General features: G+C 34.8%; 1 long non-coding RNA gene across 2 annotated transcripts; it reads left to right on the top strand.

The window, feature by feature from the left end:
- Nucleotides 1-524: 524 nt before the first annotated feature.
- LOC132632064 (uncharacterized) lies at nucleotides 525-4,262 on the top strand. 2 transcript variants are annotated; one of them, XR_009579237.1, is made up of 4 exons: nucleotides 525-743; nucleotides 2,524-2,692; nucleotides 2,795-2,987; nucleotides 3,722-4,262. It is a non-coding gene; the product is annotated as an uncharacterized LOC132632064 (long non-coding RNA). The 2 variants fall into 2 exon arrangements; XR_009579236.1 differs by having other exon boundaries at nucleotides 526-743; nucleotides 2,520-2,692.
- The last annotated feature ends 18,027 nt before the right edge of the window (nucleotides 4,263-22,289 follow it).

The following is a 22,289-nucleotide window of genomic DNA, read 5'->3' as shown; positions in this document are numbered from 1 at the left end:
ATAAACCTCTCGTATTGGATGAATTATTATTAAATAAAATATTTATATTTGTACATTCAAATATAATAAAACACTTAAATCAAAACCCTATAAATATGACAAGTTTCAAAACTAACAAAACTTACTTCGGGACACTTTAGAACCCCTAAAATGACGATCCAAACGTTTAGGTGAGTTTGATGTAATGAGCCGACATTATTGTACGCAAAAAAAGATATTAAGTTCTATATAAAATATTGATATTTCGGGGTTTTGAAACATGCATATCTTTACCCAAAGTATGAAAAAAAACGTGATTTTGATAGGTTAGAAAAAAAAAAAGGCCTCTTTCGCGCACGAATTTCGTGCGTGAAAGGCCGAACTTTTATTTTTATAGTTTGGTCCTTTCACGCACTAATTTAATGCGTGAAACCTACTTATGTTTTTTTTTTTTTTTGGTTAGTTTGGTTCAATTTTTTTTTTTTTGTACTACAAAAGTGACGGATTCCATACTAGTATATACATAAAGGACTAAAATAGCAACCCCACACATTAAAAGGAAAAGTTTGATCATTTTCTCAAGTTCACTCTTCCAATTGATTTTGCCCATATCTTCTTCTCTTTTTACTTCATTTGGGCTTCTTTTGGGTTCTCTACGTATATAATTTTGCAATTCAATAGCTGTTGTGGGTTAAATCTGCGAGTGTGATTTGAAATTTCATTGGCTTTAGACATGTTTTTGGAGAGTATTCTCTGCAAATCAGGTCAGATTGGAGTTCTGGGCTCTCTTTTATAATTTCTAATTTTGCAATTTCATGACTGTTGTGTGCTTCATCATATGTTCGATCTTTCTCGACCATTGTTTCTTACTGTAAAATTTTTGGGTGCATTTAATTTGTATATGAATGTCAATACTTATTTATATATCCTTTAGAGTCAGAGAACAAACTTCTTAAATCGATAGCTCCAATTCTGAACATATTAATTTGCGTGAGTGCTTTGCTGAAAGAGAACTCTTACAGCTTGTTTGGATGGTTGTTACCTATTGTATTGTAGGTTTAATTTCAATGTTTGTTTTGATTGTTATTTAAATTTTATTGTGTCGTATCGTTAGATCCATCTTTACGTAACAACAAAAAAGTCCTATTTTATGTAACACCGATTTGGTGTGATCGCGTCGTTATCTCATTTTGTCTTTGCTTATTATCTAATAATCCTATTTTATCCTTTACCCTACCTTCTAAAATAGCTCTATCCCATACCCTACTTTTATTGTTTGTCCGTCAAATTGTTGATGTCTGACCTTATGTGAACATGGAAACGATACAATTTATCCAAACGTTGTATTGATCAAAACAATACAGTACAATACAACACAATATAATATAATACGATACACTATGAAACAAACATCCAAACAAAGTGTTAAAAGGGAGAAGAAGACAAAAGAGAAGTAGCACCTGGAACCAAAAAAAAGGGTAAAAACTGCTACCGTAGATAGCTTTTTTGTAGTGTATGAACTGTTTCCAGTAACTTTTTACTAACGGATTGATTTTGTCGTAGTGCTTCTTAAATTTATTTGCTTAAGAAGAGAAAAAAGGGAAGTAAATTGTTTTACACACTGAAGTGTGGAAACTAGAGACTATAACCGTTCTGGGAGATGTTTGATGTCTAATAACTCTAATCCTTAAGTGACACGGCTAGTGAAATCTTGGGAAGTCGATACAAAAGAGGAAACGACCTGGAAAACCTCCTCTTTTATGTGGAAAGCTGGTATGTCCAAAGATTTTTGTTCTCCAATATTGAATGAAAGGAGGTCAATGAAATTTTCAAAGCTAGAAGGTCGGTCATTTTCATGAGACCTTAGGGGGATATCGTGATACTTAAATCTGTATTCATATTAAAGTGCACTGTTAGAAATGGAAGCAAAATGTAGTTACCTTTATCTCAAAAAGAAATGGAAGTAAAATATGATTTTGCACGGGTGTATGGTGCAATGGTAATACTATGAAGGATGATTTCCTTTGCTTGTTCTCATTACCTAATGGAAAGATTAGAAGTTTTCATTCATCTTTGGTACTTTGGGTTGGCTATAATCCCGGGAGACATGATGTATTTTTTCCGCTATACACCGTATACAATTAACGAGAACTTGGTGTAGCGTTAATGAGACGCTTAGACTTTTGAAAAAATTAATAATCGCGTAAATTGTTGCCCTACAGTTATGAATTTCAGAAAAAAGGAGGAAATTTTATTGCTTATTAGTATGATATAGTTAGATCAAATTCTGCACCAAACCCCTTTTACATGAAAGACCTGTTTGTCATATATTCACCTGGAAATTCAGTCATTTGTGGAATCCACGATGAATGTTACTGCTCAAGCTAGCTCTTCTAGAAAACCTTTGTTACCTAGGCTTGTTTATGCTTGATATCTGATGTAAACTTACTCTAATAAAGATTCTTTATTCAATTACAAGTTTTTTGTCAGATAGTGTCTTTTAAAAAGAAAGGGTTTTTTTTTTTTTTTTTTTTGGTCAGATAGTTTGATGAAGTTGGCATTAAGACCTCAATATTTATGCTGTTTCATTGGTCCTGATGAGTTGAGCCCTGAGATGCTAATGCTCTATCAAAAGTTCTAGGCATGTTTATCTTCGTTTTCAGGGCCATTCGGCTGTATCAGTAGATGATACATAGAAGATCATATCCTGCAGGTTAGATAATTGTATTGAGCTTCTGTCATAATTTTGAGAGAATTTCTCCCCATATTGAAATTTTACACTGTGATTATACCGGCTGATGATTTTTTTTGCCAGGGAACAACAGAAGAGGCTAGGTGCACTTCAGACGGAACTGGGCAAAACCAGTCAGAAAGGTTTTATATCGAAGCATCTACTGGTTAAAAATGAGTCGGATTCAAAGCAAAAGCTTCTAGCTGTTATAGGTGTCTACAAATTTTGGCATCAAGAAAAACAGAGATGCGATTCGCAAAAGCATGGACACCCATTGGTTTGGCTTTCTTTTCCTCTCCCTTTTTTCTTGATTTCATTTGGTAGGCCTTGTGAAGCTAACATTCAACCAACTCCACTAAGATGCTGATGTTATATTTCAGCTCACCTTGCTGATGCAATCATTGTCTGTTGAACACATTTAGACTGGACTATCGATCCTCATTAAAAATGCATGACATGGTTGATTATCTATGTGGTTCATTGTCTAAATAAACATGTGATTCTTGACATAACTTAAGATCATGAAAGAAATCAAAGACTTCTCTGGTTCTCATTTATCCATTGGAATCCTACTATAGCGATATCAAAAAAACTTTCTTACTCATCTTGACATCACTTAATGGAACTTGCTTTTAAGGTTTTTTTTCTACATTGAAAGGAATGCTAGCAAAAATATTTTCTCATCTAGAATAGATAAGATTGTACATGTTGATTTGTTTAGATTTTGCTATGCAGTAGACTGATAACTATGTTCCTTGTTGATGCTTATGTTTTGATGTTGGATGTTGATGGGCAATATGTTCCACTTAGAACATTTAAGGAAATGATTCTTCTAAATTTCCTCGGAAACAGCCATCCTACCTTGGTAGGAGTAAGGTCTGCGTACATTATACCCTCCCCAGACCCCAAGATGTGGGATTTCACTGGGCTGTTGTTGTATTCTTCTAAATTTCAATGTTGCTTCCAGATGGTACCCTCTCCTCAATTTGTGATTGCATGTTTTATATTCAGGATACCATTCTTTAATGCTCTGATGGGAGAAGCTGATTTTGGATTCAGTGGGTTGACGAACATCAAAGTACACAGAGATCTCTCATCTGTATGAGAAGTATAAAAATTAAAGTGAGCTACATGCTTTAGGATTGACACTAGCATGCCTTCTTTTCTCCCTCCCCTTTTCTGGATAACTTTTTTTTTTATTTGTGGCCAGTGAAATTGTTGAAGCTCTGTAGATATCCAGACTCTGTCTGGAAATTTGGCTTTGAATGGAGCACAGTAGCTTTCGTGATTTACAAAAAGGAAACGAAGAAAAGATCTTTTTTTTTTGTTGGAATGGAAATGAATATGTTCTTTGTAGAACTTCTTGGATTCCTGGATACTAGCATATGAGTAGAATGTAGTGCAGTTGAAAATGAGTATGGAGTATGAGCAAATCTTGATTAATTTGACTTGTTTGAGTGTTGGTTTTTCTTTTTCTCTCTCCTGTGGGATATGAGATAAAAATTGTAGAATGAGAAGTATACAGTGTTTGATTTAGTTTTGCGTAGTTGAAGGTAACGTTCAAGATTTAAGAGATCTTCATTTTAGGATTGCCCTGTATCAATATTGGGGTGTTTCCTACTTGTCAACTTCTTAGATGGCTATGTTTAATAATATTTTGAGATTTTGTATGTCATATACTTTATAGGGAAAAGGGTCAAATTTGGCCCCTTTACTATGCGAAAATGATCAATTTTACCCTCCGTTATACTATTAGTCCAAAAATTCCCCAACGTTACCTTAAGTGGTTCAAATATAGCCCTACTCCGTAGGGCTGTCCGAGCCTTCATGCCACTGACATTTTGTTAGGTAGACACGTCGTGGCATGCCACATCACCAACCCAATCCACTTTACGCCATCCCCTCCACTTTTTCTTCCACCACTAGCAAGCACCTCCTTCCCTCAACAACCACTACCACCATGAACACCACCATATCCAAGTCTTATCCGAGTTTGAATGTTGTCGCGACAGATGGGGCATAACTGCAGATCTTGCCCTCATTCACAACATGTCTGCAAATAAACGAGATTCTGGTTTCTGTCAATATTGATCCTACCCTTTTTCCTATTCTATAATACGCGAGATTTTGTATGCTATTTGCGGAACTACGTATACCAAATATTGCAGGATATGATTATTCACACGTGTAGTGCAAAGTGACTACAAACAGAGAAAGCTGCAAAAGTTGGAACAATTTCTGGAGGAAATGATATAAGGTGAAATGAAATGCTCCGGAAGATATAAGCTGTGTCTTTAGTAATGTAGTGCGGTTTAAACTTGAATTTTGTGGTGGAAAATGAACTATTTCATTTTCATATGTAAGAACATCCCTTGAACTTACTGCTATAGTTGTTTATAATGGAAGATATAGCATTTCAACTGTTAATTTGAGTATATTGGTGTTGTGAAATTCCCATGAAGTATAAATAATATCATTTGGCAACCATGCAAATTACATGAGTGGATATTTTATTCTAAAATGTATCTAAATAACATCCAGCAACTAGTATGCCATGTTATCTATATCTGATTTGGTAATCATTAACATGCATCTAACTCTCATCTCTTGTCACTTTTTACCAAAACAAAGTTAATTAAAAATAATAGTGCTAATTTTACTATATTGGGCCCGTGCTGGGCTGCTGTCACGGGTGAGCACTACCTAGTTGTTGTAAATATATGATCCAAAACAACCAACATGACCTGTTTTGTTTAACTTCCATCCCGTGTCTCGACCTCCCTTGCTAAAATCAACCAGTGTTAAATTAAAGGGAATTATGCCACATTATCGACTGGAATGTTCCAGTCTTTCCTTGAGATTTAGCTGATGAATTTTGTGCCGTTTCGTTTAGTGTTGCAATTTATGTTCTAAATATCTTGTCATTTCTCCTTGACACCCTGCCCTTCTCTATAATTTTTTTGGGGAAAAATAGAGATGTGGAACTTTGAACTGGAATAAATAGTTGTTCTACTGGAACCTTCTCTTCTACCATAGCTTGCTATCTTTCACATCAATGTTTTAGAATCCAGCGAAAACTAGATGATCGAAACGGGGAAACATGTAAAGTTACTTTCGTCCCAACTCCAACAAACAATCAAAAGTAGATCATCAACCTCTAGCGTAAGGAAAATAAAACCTCCATCTCTTCTTTGGAAACCATTCATAGTGTTAAGAGTTTAGTGGCTTTGTTTTAGTGCTTAGAGTCTCTAATTTTCTAAGGAGAATAAGATACTACAAATAGTAGTGTTTGATCTCGTTTGCATCTTTCTACTTCCACACATAAAAAATAATAGCCTGGTGCACAAAGCAGTCACACAAGGTTCGGGAAAGGGTTGTACCCCAAGGAATGTAATGAAGACAGCTTATTCTGACTGCAAACATTAGTGGTTGATTTCACAATCACATTACATTTACTAAACATAGGATCCATTTTTACACATCCTAGACCGCAAGAAGTTTAATCATCATATTAACTATGGTGGCTGTGCATAGTGCCTAATTTCCGAAACTTCGTAGCATGCAGTAATAAATGGTCCATCCCAAAATCCCTTATAATATAATTAATGGCTACAGTTTATTTTTCCTCATGCCCCACTCCATTGCGGACTGCTTAATTAGGTTAGGCACCGCTTACACTGAGGTTTCTTCAAAAGTTGGTAAAGCTGGCGATGGTTTTCAATTATTGGAGTTCCTTTTATTTTATGTTTATATTCTTCCTGAAATTTAACCACTGGAATCAAATCGTCAATAAGTACTAACCAAACATGTGAATATACGAGGTAGGTGTATAACTTTTAAACTCTTTGTCTCATTTCACGTGACACTAGTTCCTTATTAATTCAAAAACAAATGACTATCATTTTTATATTTTGAAATAATTTAACTTAATCTTCTCATTTTATCCCGCAAGCTTTTATTGCTATTCTTCACAAAAATATCATGACAAATCTAAGATCACAAGTTTTCAAAGTTTTTTTTTTCTCTTTTAAACTCTATATCTCGAACATAGTCACATAAATTGAAACAAATCATATGAAGTATTTCTCAAAGATTTTGTGTGAGAGCACGCTTGTCAATGGTTGAGGAGATCGATGAGCTTGGGTAATGAAATTAAAACCCGATACTAGATCATGAACTACAATGTTTTCCAACATCCCTATAAACTGAAAAAACACCAATGCGATTCTGCTTCCAGCCCAAATGTATCACTCAAATTTGGTACTTTTGGGTGTATTCAAGATTTGTTAGCATTATACCATATGAAAAGGTGTCTTAAACAAATGAACGTGCAAGTATGCAAGTAGAGTAGGAGCAGTATCAGTATCAGAAAAAGAAAGGATATTTGTCCTTTTGCATTTTGCAGCAACTCTAATAAGTACTACTCCTACTAAAGAAAAGTTTTCTGACTCTTCACTTCCTAACAGCCAACACAGGTAACAATGACCGACCTTTGGAATAGGGAAGGACTAACCCCCCTTTCATTTGTAATCACTGCGGTCCCCTCACTCTTTGAAAATGGCCCAAAGCCACTTTTTTTTATAGTATTACTTAAATAATCAAACTCTTTTGTCGCTCAATCTCTTCACGTCTCTCTAATTCTCCTCTTAAACAAATATGACGTGGCCAAATTAAGCTTATTTCATTTTGCAACACTGCAACATTTAACCTTTCATCATGGCCGTCCATCTCGTTTGACTATCATTTAATTATTGTGCTAACGTGGAAAACTTACTCTAATTCTGTATGTACTCAGTAAAATAGGAAGACTAATTAACCATGGTCATGCAGGTACATTCTCCATCCACTTTGAATCCATTAACTCTAAGTCTGAATCTGCTTATGGTAGCAGAGTTGCAAAAATTTCTGAAGACATTGTCACATTTATATTGCATGCGCTTCGAATAGTTCCACGGGATACCTATTACCTTCCACCAGTATAAGTATCGTCCTAGATAACTCAGGACATGGTCTCATTATCCAACTCATTTCTTCATACTGCAACTTGCTATAGATTTATCGGCAGCCTGACCTAGATTCTTAATCCGTACTATATAATAATTCCACTAATTAAATATCGTCACTAACAATTGATTTTAAAATTTAAATAAAATATCTCTTACTGCCATTACAATTTGGCAATTTGTCCGTTCGCCGCATCCTGACAGAAGTCGTCATCATGTAATATATATCTTAATACATGTGGATCAATTATTAGGTCATGGAGAATGTAATGTAAGACAACTCCATATGTTCAGTTCATATCTGCACATCTCCCTCTTTTTTAATTTTCCATTTGACTACTTTTTAAAGGTAACATAGAAAAAGGTTGCTAGCATGATATTTATTTATTTTTTAAAAAGGAACGGAATTGTTATTTGGCAGAGGTTCAGAAACTTTTGACGAAAGGTCATTGGTTGAGCATTGTGAACTAAGCCTGATATTTAAGTGAAGAAAACAAAGATTATCGTCGAATTTCAAAGGCTGCAGTTAAACCTAAGGTACACTCGGGAAACTTTATTCATATACTTCCAAAGCCATAATAGTTTTTTCAATTCTAACCCATGACTCATCACAAATCTTATTGTTCAATCTATTATGTTACTTTCAGTGACAAAGTTATTAGCCAGTAACGGACAATGAACGACCAACTGCTGCCAACTACTCTTCATAATTTGGATTTCAGTTAATGTCTCGCTTTTATTTTATTTGAATTGAATTATTTAGTTCATTCTATATTCTCTGTCTTTATTGCCACCTATATTGGGTACAATGTAAGTCAACAATGCTACAGTAAATGATTAGCTGTATGTGTGCAAAGGGGAAATTAAAAGGAACAATTAATTAGTTGTATAAATCAATTCACTTTTACTTATCCACTATATTACTTGTCAATTTTAGCGAATCAAGAGAGATACAATTTTATTTTTGCAATTTTACCCTTAACATTAATTACTCAATTCTCAAATCATTTCCTAAGTTCATTCAATCTATTAATATGGGTATTATGGTCAAATACGCACTTTCATTTACTGATTTTTAAGGGGCGTGCAAAGTTTATTGTGGATAAGTAAAAGTGAACGGAGGGAGTACTAAACTTAATAAAATAAGATCCCTTGAGCATTGTGATTTAATTATAGTTTTTTGATGGATTCGATCTCTACAACTGTATTCTTTTTCATTGATTCTTCTAGATTTTGACGAGTTATTCATTTTGGATCTTGACTGTGACGCCGTTAAGAGAGCATACTTTCACGTTGTTTATTCCTAATTGTTTATTGCTGGATGAAACATAAGTTAAGAATTCACGTGGAAGGTTAGTGAGAATATCGTTGATTCACCAAATTAAAAAAAAAAAAAAAAAAGTACATAATTGCCTTGTCTGGTGGACAGCCCTTGCTTTGGTTCGGATGAGACTTGCTAAGCTGGTACTGGGTTCGGAATGCTGCGGTTCCACTAAAGTTATTCCGGAATTATAGTTCTGGAATTATAATCCTTAGACAAAATTATTTCACCTTCTAGGCGCGATAAAATAACACCAAATTTGATGGGATGAGATGAGATATCTCAAGATTAAGTTCGGAATCAAATTTATACTTTGTTTGGTTGAAGACATAAATTTATCTTGGGATTAGCTATACCTTCAACCAAACAAAGTATAAATTTAATCTCAAACTTAATCCTGAAATATTCTACCTTATCCCATGAATCAAATATTCTTGGTTGGTGATGAGTGGGTACCTTACCAATCCCTATGATAATAATATCATAGTAGTTTATGTTCTACTATATACTGAGGATGTAATGTTTTCAGTTTATCAGTAGTTTAATTGATCAATGTCTATTCTTACTTTATTTTTCAGAATACCATATTAGTTTTTATATGAAGATTTATCTATTATGGTAGGTTAATTTAACTTAGTACTTTTCACGCTTTTTGTTTCAATTTATGTGTCTTAATCAGTTACTACCTGGAGATCTAGGCAAAGGATATCTTCTTAATCATGATTTTTTCAAATATTTTCTATATATTTTGAATTGTTGACTATTGTGACTTATAATACTTTTTATGTAATTTCTGTTTCAAGAAAATTTAAAATTCGATGTCCGAACTCACACCAAATATTAGTTTGATTCTCATAGATCGAAACGAAGGGAGTAATTCTTGTAATAGCTCAAGTTAAATTTGCCAATGGTAAGATTTCCACAGGTTTGTGGAAAATTTCCCAGCTCTGTTAGCTGTGTATGCGACCCCTTTAAACTATTAAATTTACACCTACCATGTTAGGTAAGACTTTGTTTTCATTCTTATATTTGGTACAAAATGTGCTAAATATTGACCAAATTGACAATTGGGTCCACCTTCGAGGCCCTGGGCTACTTCGTGTTCGTTCTCATTTTAATGATAATCTGACCACAGAAAATGAAAAAGAGAGACAAAGCTCTCGAATCAATTGGTTTTGTAGCCCTTTACAAATTTGCTCTAAGTTAAATGTCCTTTTTATGAGAGAACTTCATTTTTATACTGTAGATAAGAGATTCGAAAAAGTCATTGTTTTCTATTCAAAATTGTAATGATCATAAAAGACCATTTCCTCCCAATCTCTACTTTGGAGAGAATCCATCAAACAATAAATCCATTTCTTTTCATAAACAAATTTGCTACTACAGATACTCTCAGTTTTACAAAAATGTTTTTCCTGGATTTGTTTTGTTTTGTGTGGGGTTTGGGTGGGGGGAAGAGGAAGATGAGGTTCCTCTATCTAGCAAAAAGGGTCAGTACTGTCATACTCCATTTATTTAGAGTTTAACTAATATCCTTTCTCAGTGGAACTTTTTTTTTTTTTACACAAGCAGGTAATTTTAACAAGTAATAGTCAATTACTACATGCCTAACTCCTCTTAACATTAGGATAGAATATTACAACAACAACAAGCCCAGTATAATCCCACCATGTGGGGTCTGGGGAGGGTAGAGTGTACGCAGACCAAAATCCAAAATACTTATTAACATTCTGTGTTTATATTAAATTACGCAATTTAATAACAAAAATCACAAATTGAAGTATTATGGTACTCCGCCAGTCCCAATTTATGTGATACACTTTCATTTTTAGTCAGTCTCAAAAAGATACATTTCTATATTTAAAAATAAGTTAACTTAAAATTTTCTCTTTACCTTAAATGAAATGATTTACGTACAGTCACACAAATATATATTGATGGCTTGTTTTAGACAAAAAAATTCAAAAGTCTTCTTTTCTTTCTTAAATTCCGTACTTAGTTAAACTACATCACATAAATTGGGACAGAGCGAGTAATATATATTGCTTAAAGATTATATGCAAAAACACGTCTAGCCTGCATAGATTTGATATATAAATATCACACCGGAACAATTTTTTTCTAGAAGAAGAGTATATTTATCTATCCTTTATCTCTCTTGAAAAATGAATGATCACGTTCGATGAATCAATACTTAATTGACTTGGAGATTTGTGTATTTAATGATCCAAAACTTGGACAATCTTTCCTTGTATGATTATAGATATTTCTAGATTTGCAAGCCAAAAACTTGGATAATCTTTCCTTCTTTAATTTAACATGTTTAACTTTGAATCAAATTGTTCGATAAAACATGTCGTTGATGTCCCATCACCTTTTTCATTATACTTTCTCATTTTCCAGCTTCACATACAAGGGTCACCCTCTCAACACTTGAGAAGCTTAATAATAATTGCATAAACAGTGTCGCAAAATAGAATAAAATGACAGTTAAAAGGACAGGTTGATGAAATTGTAAAATTGCTTATCAGTACTTAATTTTCAGTTGGTAAAGATGCCCCATTTGGAATTGGATGTGTATTGACTCCATGAAAGTAGGAATTGTTCTAACCTGTTACGTTGAATCCACGCAAATTATGTGCTGATAAACACGTTTCGCTCACAAAGTTTATTTTTAATATAAGCAATATCTTTTATAATTTAAGTAATGCAGTTTTAGATAAGAAATTTTAAAAAGAAAAAAAAAAAGAAATTTTAAAAAGAAAAAAAAAACTTTTACAATTTAATGTTTAAAATAAATAATAAATATTTTATGAAGTTATAAATCATCTAATTAAGAGTAGAATAAAATATTTAAATTTGATTTTTTTTAGACTACAGATATATTCTTATTTTTAAACTAAATTTAAAAAATGTGTATCATTGATCTTTTCATGATTTGATATCTGACACATAACCAAACATTTTGTTTTATCTAACTGATTATATAAGCGGCTCTAACGCACGCCGTCTTCAATTGTTTGTATGGACTGCCATTTTTGACTAAAAACACGTGGGTCCCTAATAAAAAGAAGAAAAAAAAACTTTTACAATTCACTTTATTTTTGCTTATTAGACAATTCTTTTCATAGAAACTTCTTTTTCACCGGAGGGTATAATATTAGGAGGAAATGAGATTTCTTGCTTTCTTATAATTTGAATTTAAAAAAAACTGAATTTTTTAAATCTTTTATGAGTTATTTTTCAGATTTCTTATGTATAAAAATGAAGATCTCTCGTAACATTATTTCCCTTCTATATAGTTGTTAGTTGAAGTATGAACTATGCTAAAAGTCAGAGGCACCTCGATTTAAATGTATGCAAATTTGCTTGTCTACCAACAAAGTTATGTTAGATTATTGCCATAATTTTTAGAATTTAATTTTTAGAATTACTTGTTCTTGATCTTTTATGATTTCAATATTTACTTTTGAAGTTAAGTTATATACAGAGTGTAAAGATTTTGTGGCTAGTTTTGTAAGCGTGACAGAAAGGTGGCTGCTCATTTGACGAAAAGTTGCTAGAAAAATAAAGCAAATGGCTGTCATTTTCTGAATTTCATTTTCCACAAGGGAATGGGACCTCTTCGACCTACACTTTTTTGGGCTGCTTTTCACATAATTGAGCCATGTGAGATGAACGCTTTAGCACCGATGAAGTGTCACTATATGGCCATACACTTTACTCTCTAGCCTCAAAGCGTCAAATTAACATTTAATCCTGCAGTCATATTCATCCATATACTATATTCATCCATATACTATCTTTTTCTAATAATAATTTGGTGTCTGAAATTCACTGATCGATTTAATCAAATACTCCTCGTGTGACACTAACTTAAGGGAGAGAACTTTCTAGCAAAAAGATCTTTTATCTCCAAAACTTAAATTCGAGATCTCGTCGATAGAAAGATCTAATTCATTCTCAGGTATTTAAAAGACAGTCAATGGGATCAAATAAGAATAGAGACAGATTCACTTTTGCTGAAGAACTCTATTCAAAGGACATGGGAAATTCCTTGGCAAATCATTACTATGGTGGAAGAAATTTGGAGAATAAGTGAGGAAAAAGTGGTGGTGAAAGAGCATATTTATAGGGAAGGAAACAAATTAGCAGATCACTTGGCTAATTTAGCTTTGGACACAGGGGACATACAATTCAATTCCTTTCATGACATGGAGAGCCACTGTAAAAGAATTGTGAACAGTGACAAATTACAGCTGCCCTGTCTAAGAATTAGATCATGTTAAGGAGACTGAATATAGGGGGAAGGTGGGAGAAAAGGAGGTCCTCACACTCAAATCCTTTGGGAGGAGAATGTGAAGGATTTGGTTTACACTAACTGTTTGCTAATGGTTGCAGGTACACAAACTAACATAAATGGAGGATTTTAATTCAACAGGTACCACAAAACAACCACACTGAAGGAATTGCAACTGGTTGGAGGCACTTTTGACAAATGACATGAAGTGGAATTACTGCTCCTAATGATTGAGCACATGGAACACAACAGACCTCTTGAGTACACATGGGCATACAGTTTCTACTTAGTGGTTGTTTCTTAGTTGGTGGTATTAGCACCCCGGGATGCTCATCCTACTGAGAACTGGTCATTAGTTAGAAAATGTACTGCCTTGGTGCATATAGATAGCCAAATATAGAGCATGTGAGATATAGAAACAGAAGTTCTTTATGGAGCAATTATTTCAAATTTCATTCTATTAGTAATTTTTAACAATTTGTAATATCAAATTAAGACAAGTTATAAGTCTTAATTTGATCATTAGTTTAAATTTTGTATTTTCATTAGCCTTTTGGCTAGAGTTGTACAAACTTTTGGATTTTTTGATAAAATTTATAAAATTAGCCCTAGGCCAAAAGCCTAGTGGACTTTTATTAAAAAAAAAAAAAAGATCTAATTCATCGGATAACAGTTGGTTATATATATATATGGACCAGGTACTTTTGTAACAAAAAAAAAAAAAAATCGAACCAAACTAACCCATTAAAAAAAAAAAACCAAACTAGGCTTCACGCACAGAATCTGTGTGTGAAACCCGTACCAAAAACTCCCCCCCCCCCCCCCCCCCCCAACCTTTATTCTTTGGAAATCAAACTCAAAATTAAGGTTTTTTTCATACTTTGACCGAAGATTAGTCACGTTTCAAAACACCGGAATATAAATATTTTATATAGAACTTAATATTATTTTTAGTGTACAATAATATCGGCTCATTACATCAAGTATACATATACATTTGGATCGTCGTTTTAGAGGGTTGTAAAGTGCTCCGAAGTACGTTTGAAAACTTGCTATATTTAGGTTTAAGTGTCATATTTTATAGGATTTTGATTAATCTCTTTTGTTTTACTCCCAAAGTTATGAAACTACTTTATTGGTTCAAGACGAGAGGTTCATAATAATTGAAAAATATTTCATTCCATTAGCAATGAAATACATCATTAAATCACAATAGACATAAAAAAAATGAAGTTCTAGACAATCTTCTACTTCCAGATGTGCTGCCACCACGAGAGTTTTGCCCACATGAACGCTTATCATGCCCAAATTGCTTACATGTCGAGTACTTGCGAGAGTAAGTCTTTTCGCTAACATCCATTTGATTGTGATAACGGGTTAGCTTGTTTTTTCCCAATTTACGGATATGGTTCATGTTCGCAATCATAGAAAACGGCGCGGCTGGCCAATAAGTTTGATCACCAAGGGGACGGAAGTGGCCGAAATATGCTTTAAGGTATTTTATGACCTTATATTCCTCATCCACATAATAAGTTACATTTCTGGCCATTCTCTCAAAGCACTTGACTGCATGAGAACATGGCATGTGGTACGTTTGCCACTTACCACAAGTGCATGATTATGTACGCTCAGTAACGATATGTTTGTTTCCTCTTTTGCCGTCGCAATAACCCGTTCTAACTTCATATACTTGTTGAACGACGTCATACTCGGTCATTTGGTAACCCTGTGCCTTTCTTCTATGGTGCTCCATCTTTTTGTAGGGCTTTGGCATCCATGTTCCTTCGTCGGCTAATATAGCTCTAGCCTGCCTTGTCCTATTCGCAAATCGCTCCATGACCTGCCTGAAAGTTAGTCTTACCATTGCGATGACAGGTAGTCCTCGAGTAGATTTGAGGAGTCCATTAAAAGACTCCGAGCTGTTCGTTGTGAGCATGCCCCATCTCCTTCCTCCATCAGCATAAAGCGTCCATTTTTCAACTTCTAATTTCATTAACCAAACATATGCCTTTTCACTCACTTCCCTTAGCAGCTCCATTTTTGCAGCCCATTTTCTTTGTTGATTGTCATGCCCCGAACCATGGCCTGGGCGAAACACGGCACTCGGTGCCTTACTGCATGTGACCGAGCGAACCACATGGCTTGCTGAATTATCATGAGGCATAACATGAGCAGAATATAACGTGAATGCATGATGAGCCTTTATAAAACGTAGTAAGTCACAATACTTAATAAAAATACTTGTTTAAACATGAGTGCGGAAACAACATGAATGAGCCAAAACGGCTATACGACTCCGAATGTCTGACATAACATAACTGACTTGTCTAGTCTATGAAACCTTTATCATGAGTCTGACTGGAAAACATACTTACTGGAACAAGGCCTCCAGCATACCTTAGATGCATAACTAATCATAAAACAAAAGTTGACTAAACCCCGAATGAGATGGGGCTCACCAATAAGCTGATACGAATGCTGTCCTACTGAGCAGATGTGTCGCCCTGTATATCAGTACCTGCATCGTGAAATGCAGTCCCCCGGGCCATAAAAGGGGACGTCAGCACATTGAATGTACTGGTATGTAAAGCAACTGAATGAAATAACATAGGACATGGAATAACATGATAAGAACTGAAACTGAAAACCTGGACATGAGCATGTGTACATATATACACACACACACACACACATATATATATATATATATATATATAACATAAGTAAAACATGATAAGTAGGGAGAGCATTTCATAAACCGACATGTGATATCACTACGTGGGTACGTAGAGTCTGGTACCTCGCCGGACCAGCAGATCCCTTATACCTTGCCAGGGTATAAGGTGGTAACGTGCCTGATGGATCCATTCAGTGTAAAATTAAGGTATCGTCCCAACTAGGCAGAGCGATCCTTGTCCTATGGTGGCTACATAGTTTCAGGCTATCTGAGCCTTCTCGGTAATTCGTGCAACTCCCAAAAACATGAACATAATATAGTTGGCTAAGAAGCCCATGATTTTCGTGAATTAACTTGTACTTGTCTTGTAATCATGATTTCACGAAATAAATTGTAAACATGGTTTCATGAAATAACTTGTAAACATGGTTTCATGAAATAACTTGTAAACATGTTTTCATGAAATAACTTGTATTTAGTATGTATGTATCTTGTATCATAGCATAAAAGTAATTATATAATATAGTTGCATGAAAACTTGTAGACATGTAGGATATTCATGAATTAATCATTTTTATTTAAAAACATGCATGCAAGAACCCATGGAATACGAGATATGGGTTTTCATGGATTACGGACTGATTCTCAATAATCATATGGAGTTATTAAGAACACAATGATAGAATCATAGCAATTCATACATAATATAATCATGGACATGGACCTAGGGTTATCATGAGCATAGTATAGAATAAAAACCCTAGTTTTGTAAAGTTTCATACTTTATGGATTAGGAGGCGTGGGGAAGAACAATGATGTTCCCACACGTAGATAGTAACTCTACATACCTTAATCGCTTCAAAACTTGAATTAAAGACTTGAGCTTTGAAGAAGATTTTCAAAATCTTGAATTCTTGAACCTTGAGATGGGTTTTCTTGAAAACCCTAGTTTTGGAATGATGATTTCTTGTTTAGATTACAAGGATATGTATTAGAATTGACTTGGAATAATTAGAGTAAGCTTACCTTGGTGTTCTTGATGATGGAAGAGGGTAGGAGGTCGTTCTAGGGTTTGAAGGAACGTAAAATAATGATGTGAACTGATACGGACGAATATATACTATTCTGGAAAATTAAAACTTCTGCCCAGTTAAATACTGGCCGTATTTTGAAATACGGACTGCACTGCGTCTCTTCAGTAAAATGGCCATAACTCTTTGTAAAAATGTTCATTTGACCCCCATAATATACCGTTGGAAAGGTATTTCAAAGCTCTACAACTTTCATCAAGGAAGATTTCCCAAATTCTAAATAAGTTTTGAAATACGGGCCGTATTTTAAAATACAGTACGTATTTAACCATTTGACATCCAAATGCCAAATTCCAGAATGCTCAGAAATCCTTGGTACCAGTTTACGACTTGAATTACGGGCCGTATACTGAAATACGGTCACTGTTCATGGGCGTAAACCACCATCTTACAACTGAGGAGGAAATTTTCAATTCCCACATTCTTTATCGGGTTTTTCTAAGTCTGGGATCATGGTCAAAGCTTAGGTTAAAGGTACGGGGTGTTACAATATCTCCCCCTTAGGATCATTCGTCCTCAAATGATGAGTCATGGTTAAGAACGTGGCTGGACATGGCTTGAATACATGAACATGAAAGAAACATGACGTAAAACATAAGAGCATGACATGGTTACGTAGGAACATGGTCATGGATCATCAGAACTGAATACGTGATTACATGGAAACATGTACATGGGGAACATGAAACTGAGTAGCACCTACATGAATGAGAATCATGAAACATTTGTCCTCGATTTATGACTAGTGGTTAAGAATCGCTACTAACTCTGGAATCTACAAAATTTATTGCAGGACTTCCTTCATAATTCGGACCCTCACGACATTTCTCAAATGCTTGTCAGCTAACTAAAGTACCAACACACAACTCACACGGTATCTTAATACGCATGATGTGACATAACGTGATTACTGCATCTTGTATGTAGCTAACATAAATTTTGAGCTGGCTTGAACACACGGATATTGGTTGAATAATTACATGATTACTACACATGGGGTTTGGAAGAAATGCGTAGGCACGAATGACATGAGTACTGGAAATAGGCACGAACATGACATGATTACCTGGGCGTGAGATACATGACCTGGGACATAAATGCATGAAACTGAATGACATGAATACATGAGTGCTAAACTGTCATGAGATACGAATACGTGTAAACATGGATATCGTAACATGGGATCTGAATGTCGAAAATATGATTGTTACAACATGAGGGTTGAATACTAAGCGCGAGTAGGATTTGGATACTTAGAGACTTGATCATAGACGTTCGTATGTCACCATGATAATATGAGATAGAAGTATGACTTAGGCTTTGAATATAAGCGCAACTCAATGTGAATGCGACAGACTTGAGTTATATAACAAGAATATGATCCTAACATAGGTGTTCATAAATCTCTAGCATAGGCATGACATGAATACCTCGAATCTGAGTAGAATACTCCCGAGATAAGTACCATAGGGTACATGAAAATATATCTATTTGAATATAGGAATGCACCTTACTTCTGATTATCGTGTTAGCTGTTAATCATGATTATGAATACCTTAGCTCATCTTGCTCATTCTCGTGAGCGAATTATAGAGGACTGAGAGAAAAGGAATTATTGGTACTATTCATATAAGATACTTTGCTTTAGAGAACAGACATGCCATGGTGTATTGTACATGGAGGACGTAACGTGGAACATGCGTACATGGGAACGTGATTCATATGGCATGAAACGTGAATACGTGAATAGCATGACATGGGACATGGGTACATGAAAAACATGGTGTTCACATAAGTATCTGCATACCATAGCGTATAGACTTGAGTTCATAAGCATTGAAGTAAGACTAAGGCATAAGTGTGACTTGCGTGGAGTACAATTGTAGGCTAACTCTTGGGTACTCAGAGACGTAAGGCGTGGATAAAACACTACCTTTAGGATTTAGATATACCGAAAGAATAGGACATGGTTCAACATAGCTTACTCTTATCACCGTGAGTAAACACCCTTGTTATAAATAAGACACATGAAAGAATGGATTATAGGCATGTATAACTCGTTCATCAAGCATCTAAGACATGGGTAGAAAGTCACTTTGAACATAAAAATGGCATAGGTATTTCGGAAAAGATAAGGGCATCCTTTGTGCCAAGCTACGAGATGGTTTAAAACATTATCCAAAGAAACATAAGCATGAATTACATAGAATCATGGGTAGGACATCCATCTTGGTTCACCTTCATTATTATCTCACAAAATCATTGTTACGATACCGCTATAAGTGGAATGCATAGAGAAATGAATTGGGGCACGAGTATGTGGTAACATGGATAACATAATCATAGGAGTCAAGATCATCATCAGATTTGAAAATCACTTAGATGCTAGAACATGAAAATGAGTATAAAAGCATGATAGATACGTGAGACATGAGTGCGGTAACTTTAGACATGAGCACACCTGATGTGCGAAACATGAAAGGACATTCCCTTGCATAGCTTACTATCGTATGAAGTCTTAATTCTTGTATCTTAAACGCGGAGTATCAATCTCTAACATGGGCATGATATGGGTACGAAAGGCACGAGTAGAGTACGTCTGGGCATTAGTACCACATAGTACATGAATTACTCTGGAATTGGAACCGTTATACCCTTAAAACCCGCTATTCGATTCTAGAACTTTATCTCATAACATAATTACCTAGTACTTGATCTCAACAGCATGACAAAGATCACATTCTACGCACCTTATCTTGGCTACATGAAACTGTGACCCTCTGACATAATCTCCTTAACACCTATCAATTTACAAAACACATAGTTTATATCGGCACCTTATCGCACGATCTTCCCCTTAGTGCAAAAGCTGACGTTTAAAGCCTGTGGATCCCTTGAGTTAGTGATAAGTGGTCATCTAGTGGTTTTGTTAATTTCCTCTAACATACTGACGACTCATTTCTTTGGCTTACGTCAAGCAAGTCTTACTTACTGGGAAAACTGGATTACTTAAATGAACGATTTTCTAATGTACATAACTGGCATACTAGCTTTGTCAGTCTTGAGGAAAACTCTTTTCTGATAACCCTTAAAGGCTCTTCTTCTGTAGCTTGCTCTCTTATTGCTTAGATGGTTTTCTTCTTTCACCAATTTCTATACCTCAAATTTAACTTAAACCCTTTGGGTTCCAACACGCCTTCGGTGTATTCAGACAGTTACCCACTTAGTAGTGCAAACTTGACTAAGTACTGAAATCGTACTTCTACTAACTCTACTGAAAATTTCTAAATCACTGTATCTATTCAAACTTACTTACTATGCTTCTGTTAACCACTTGCTAGTATCACATTATCTAATTCTTCTCTGAGTACTAAAGTGAAGTATAAGGTTATTTCTAACTTTTCCTCTTTATCTGACTCTATTCTGGAATTGTACACTATCTTTCTGAACTATAGACATGAATCACACTTAGGAAACTTCATCTTTCTCAAATAAGAATTTGGAACAACTAACCCCAAAATCCCTATACACTTTCAAAATTATATCATACTATTATAACAACTAACCCCAAATTCCCTATACTGTAACACCCCGTGAACTTGAAATAGGTGTGAATTTGTAAAAATCTAGTGTTAAGATGATATTATATCTATATGAAGCCAAACCAACTAGTGAAGTTCTTAAGGCTTCTTAAATTAGCCTAGGTTTTGGTAGGTCTGTCTTCTGGGCGATTTTCATAACAATGTGTTGCGAATTTGGAAAAACTTCCTTAACACGAAGGACGGTGCGTCCTTCAGAGGCGTCCTTTGGCTCGTTTTCACCAGAAAAATATAAATAAGACCCTTGTTTTGTTTATTCCTCCACTTCCTAAACAACCCTAAGGACAAAAATCATTCCTCCAAGTCTTAAAATCAAAGGTAAGGACATCCTAAACATTACTAATTCATTCTAACATCATACCCATGATTCTTAACATGATTCTTGTGACCAAAACCTAGGGTTTGCAACATAATTATTTCCAAAGTGATTCAAGCTAGGGTTTGGGTGCTCTTTATTAGAAAAGTGAATTGTTAAACCTTGTTTAACAAATTAAGGTATGTCTCTCTTTTAAAAACCTTATTATGGATATATGTCTTTTTCTCGAAAGTTCTTTATTGAATAAAAAGGGTGAATTTCTCATACAAAACACTAATGTACGTCTCTTTAAAAATAAAATCTTTTTTTGAATATAAAGGTAATTTATATGTCTCTTTTGCAAACTCTCTTGAAAGATCGATTCTTTATAAAAGTAAGTTTTGAATGATATGATGAATTGGTTTTACACTCTTGAAATCTATTATATGTTTGATTAATGGTTAATGTGTGTGAGGGGACAAACCCACATTAAACCTAATTTGTAACAAACCCTACATATGTATGTGATATTATGAATGTTTTCCTCTATAAGAGATGCTTAATAATGATGGTTAAGGGTTGGTAATGATATTCTCATTGATGAATTAGGACATGAAATCTTTCGTAAAGAAGTTATACGTTTTCAAAACATTCTTTGAAATGATTTATCTTTACGATATGGCATAATGAACCTTAATGGTAAATGATGATGTGACTACCTTGAGATGAATTGTAATTCGTCTTTTATGCTATGAACTCTGTTGATGTGATTAATGCCTAGTCATTCGGGAGGATGAGTGGTCACCGAGGATTTCATATTTCGGTGTGTTTATGCTTAGCCATTCGGGAAGATGAGTGGTCACCGAGGATCTCATATTCCGGTGTGTTTATGCCTAGCCATTCGGGAGGATGAGTGGTCACCGAGGATTTCATATTCCGGTGTGTTTATGCCTAGCCATTCGGGAGGATGAGTGGTCACCGAGGATTTCATATTCAGGTGTGTTTATGCCTAGCCATTCGGGAGGATGAGTGGTCACCGAGGATTTTATAAGCCGGTGTGGTGCGTTGTGACAAGGGAACCCTACGGTCATCCCCTCGATGTGATTGATTCTTGGGCATGTGTCGGCATGTGTGATATTCGTAATCTCTCATAGAACTGTTGTTGATAATCATGATCAATTTGAAAGGCATAATTGATAGTTGTAACTTGACAAAAGACTTTATAATCAGTTTTGATAATTCTTATTGAGATACACATGCTGAATACCTGTTTTTATATTGGTTAATGGCTTT

The sequence above is a fragment of the Lycium barbarum genome, chromosome 3, assembly GCF_019175385.1.
Source record: "Lycium barbarum isolate Lr01 chromosome 3, ASM1917538v2, whole genome shotgun sequence".
Taxonomy (NCBI): domain Eukaryota; kingdom Viridiplantae; phylum Streptophyta; class Magnoliopsida; order Solanales; family Solanaceae; genus Lycium; species Lycium barbarum.
This window is presented reverse-complemented; position numbering and strand designations above follow the sequence as displayed.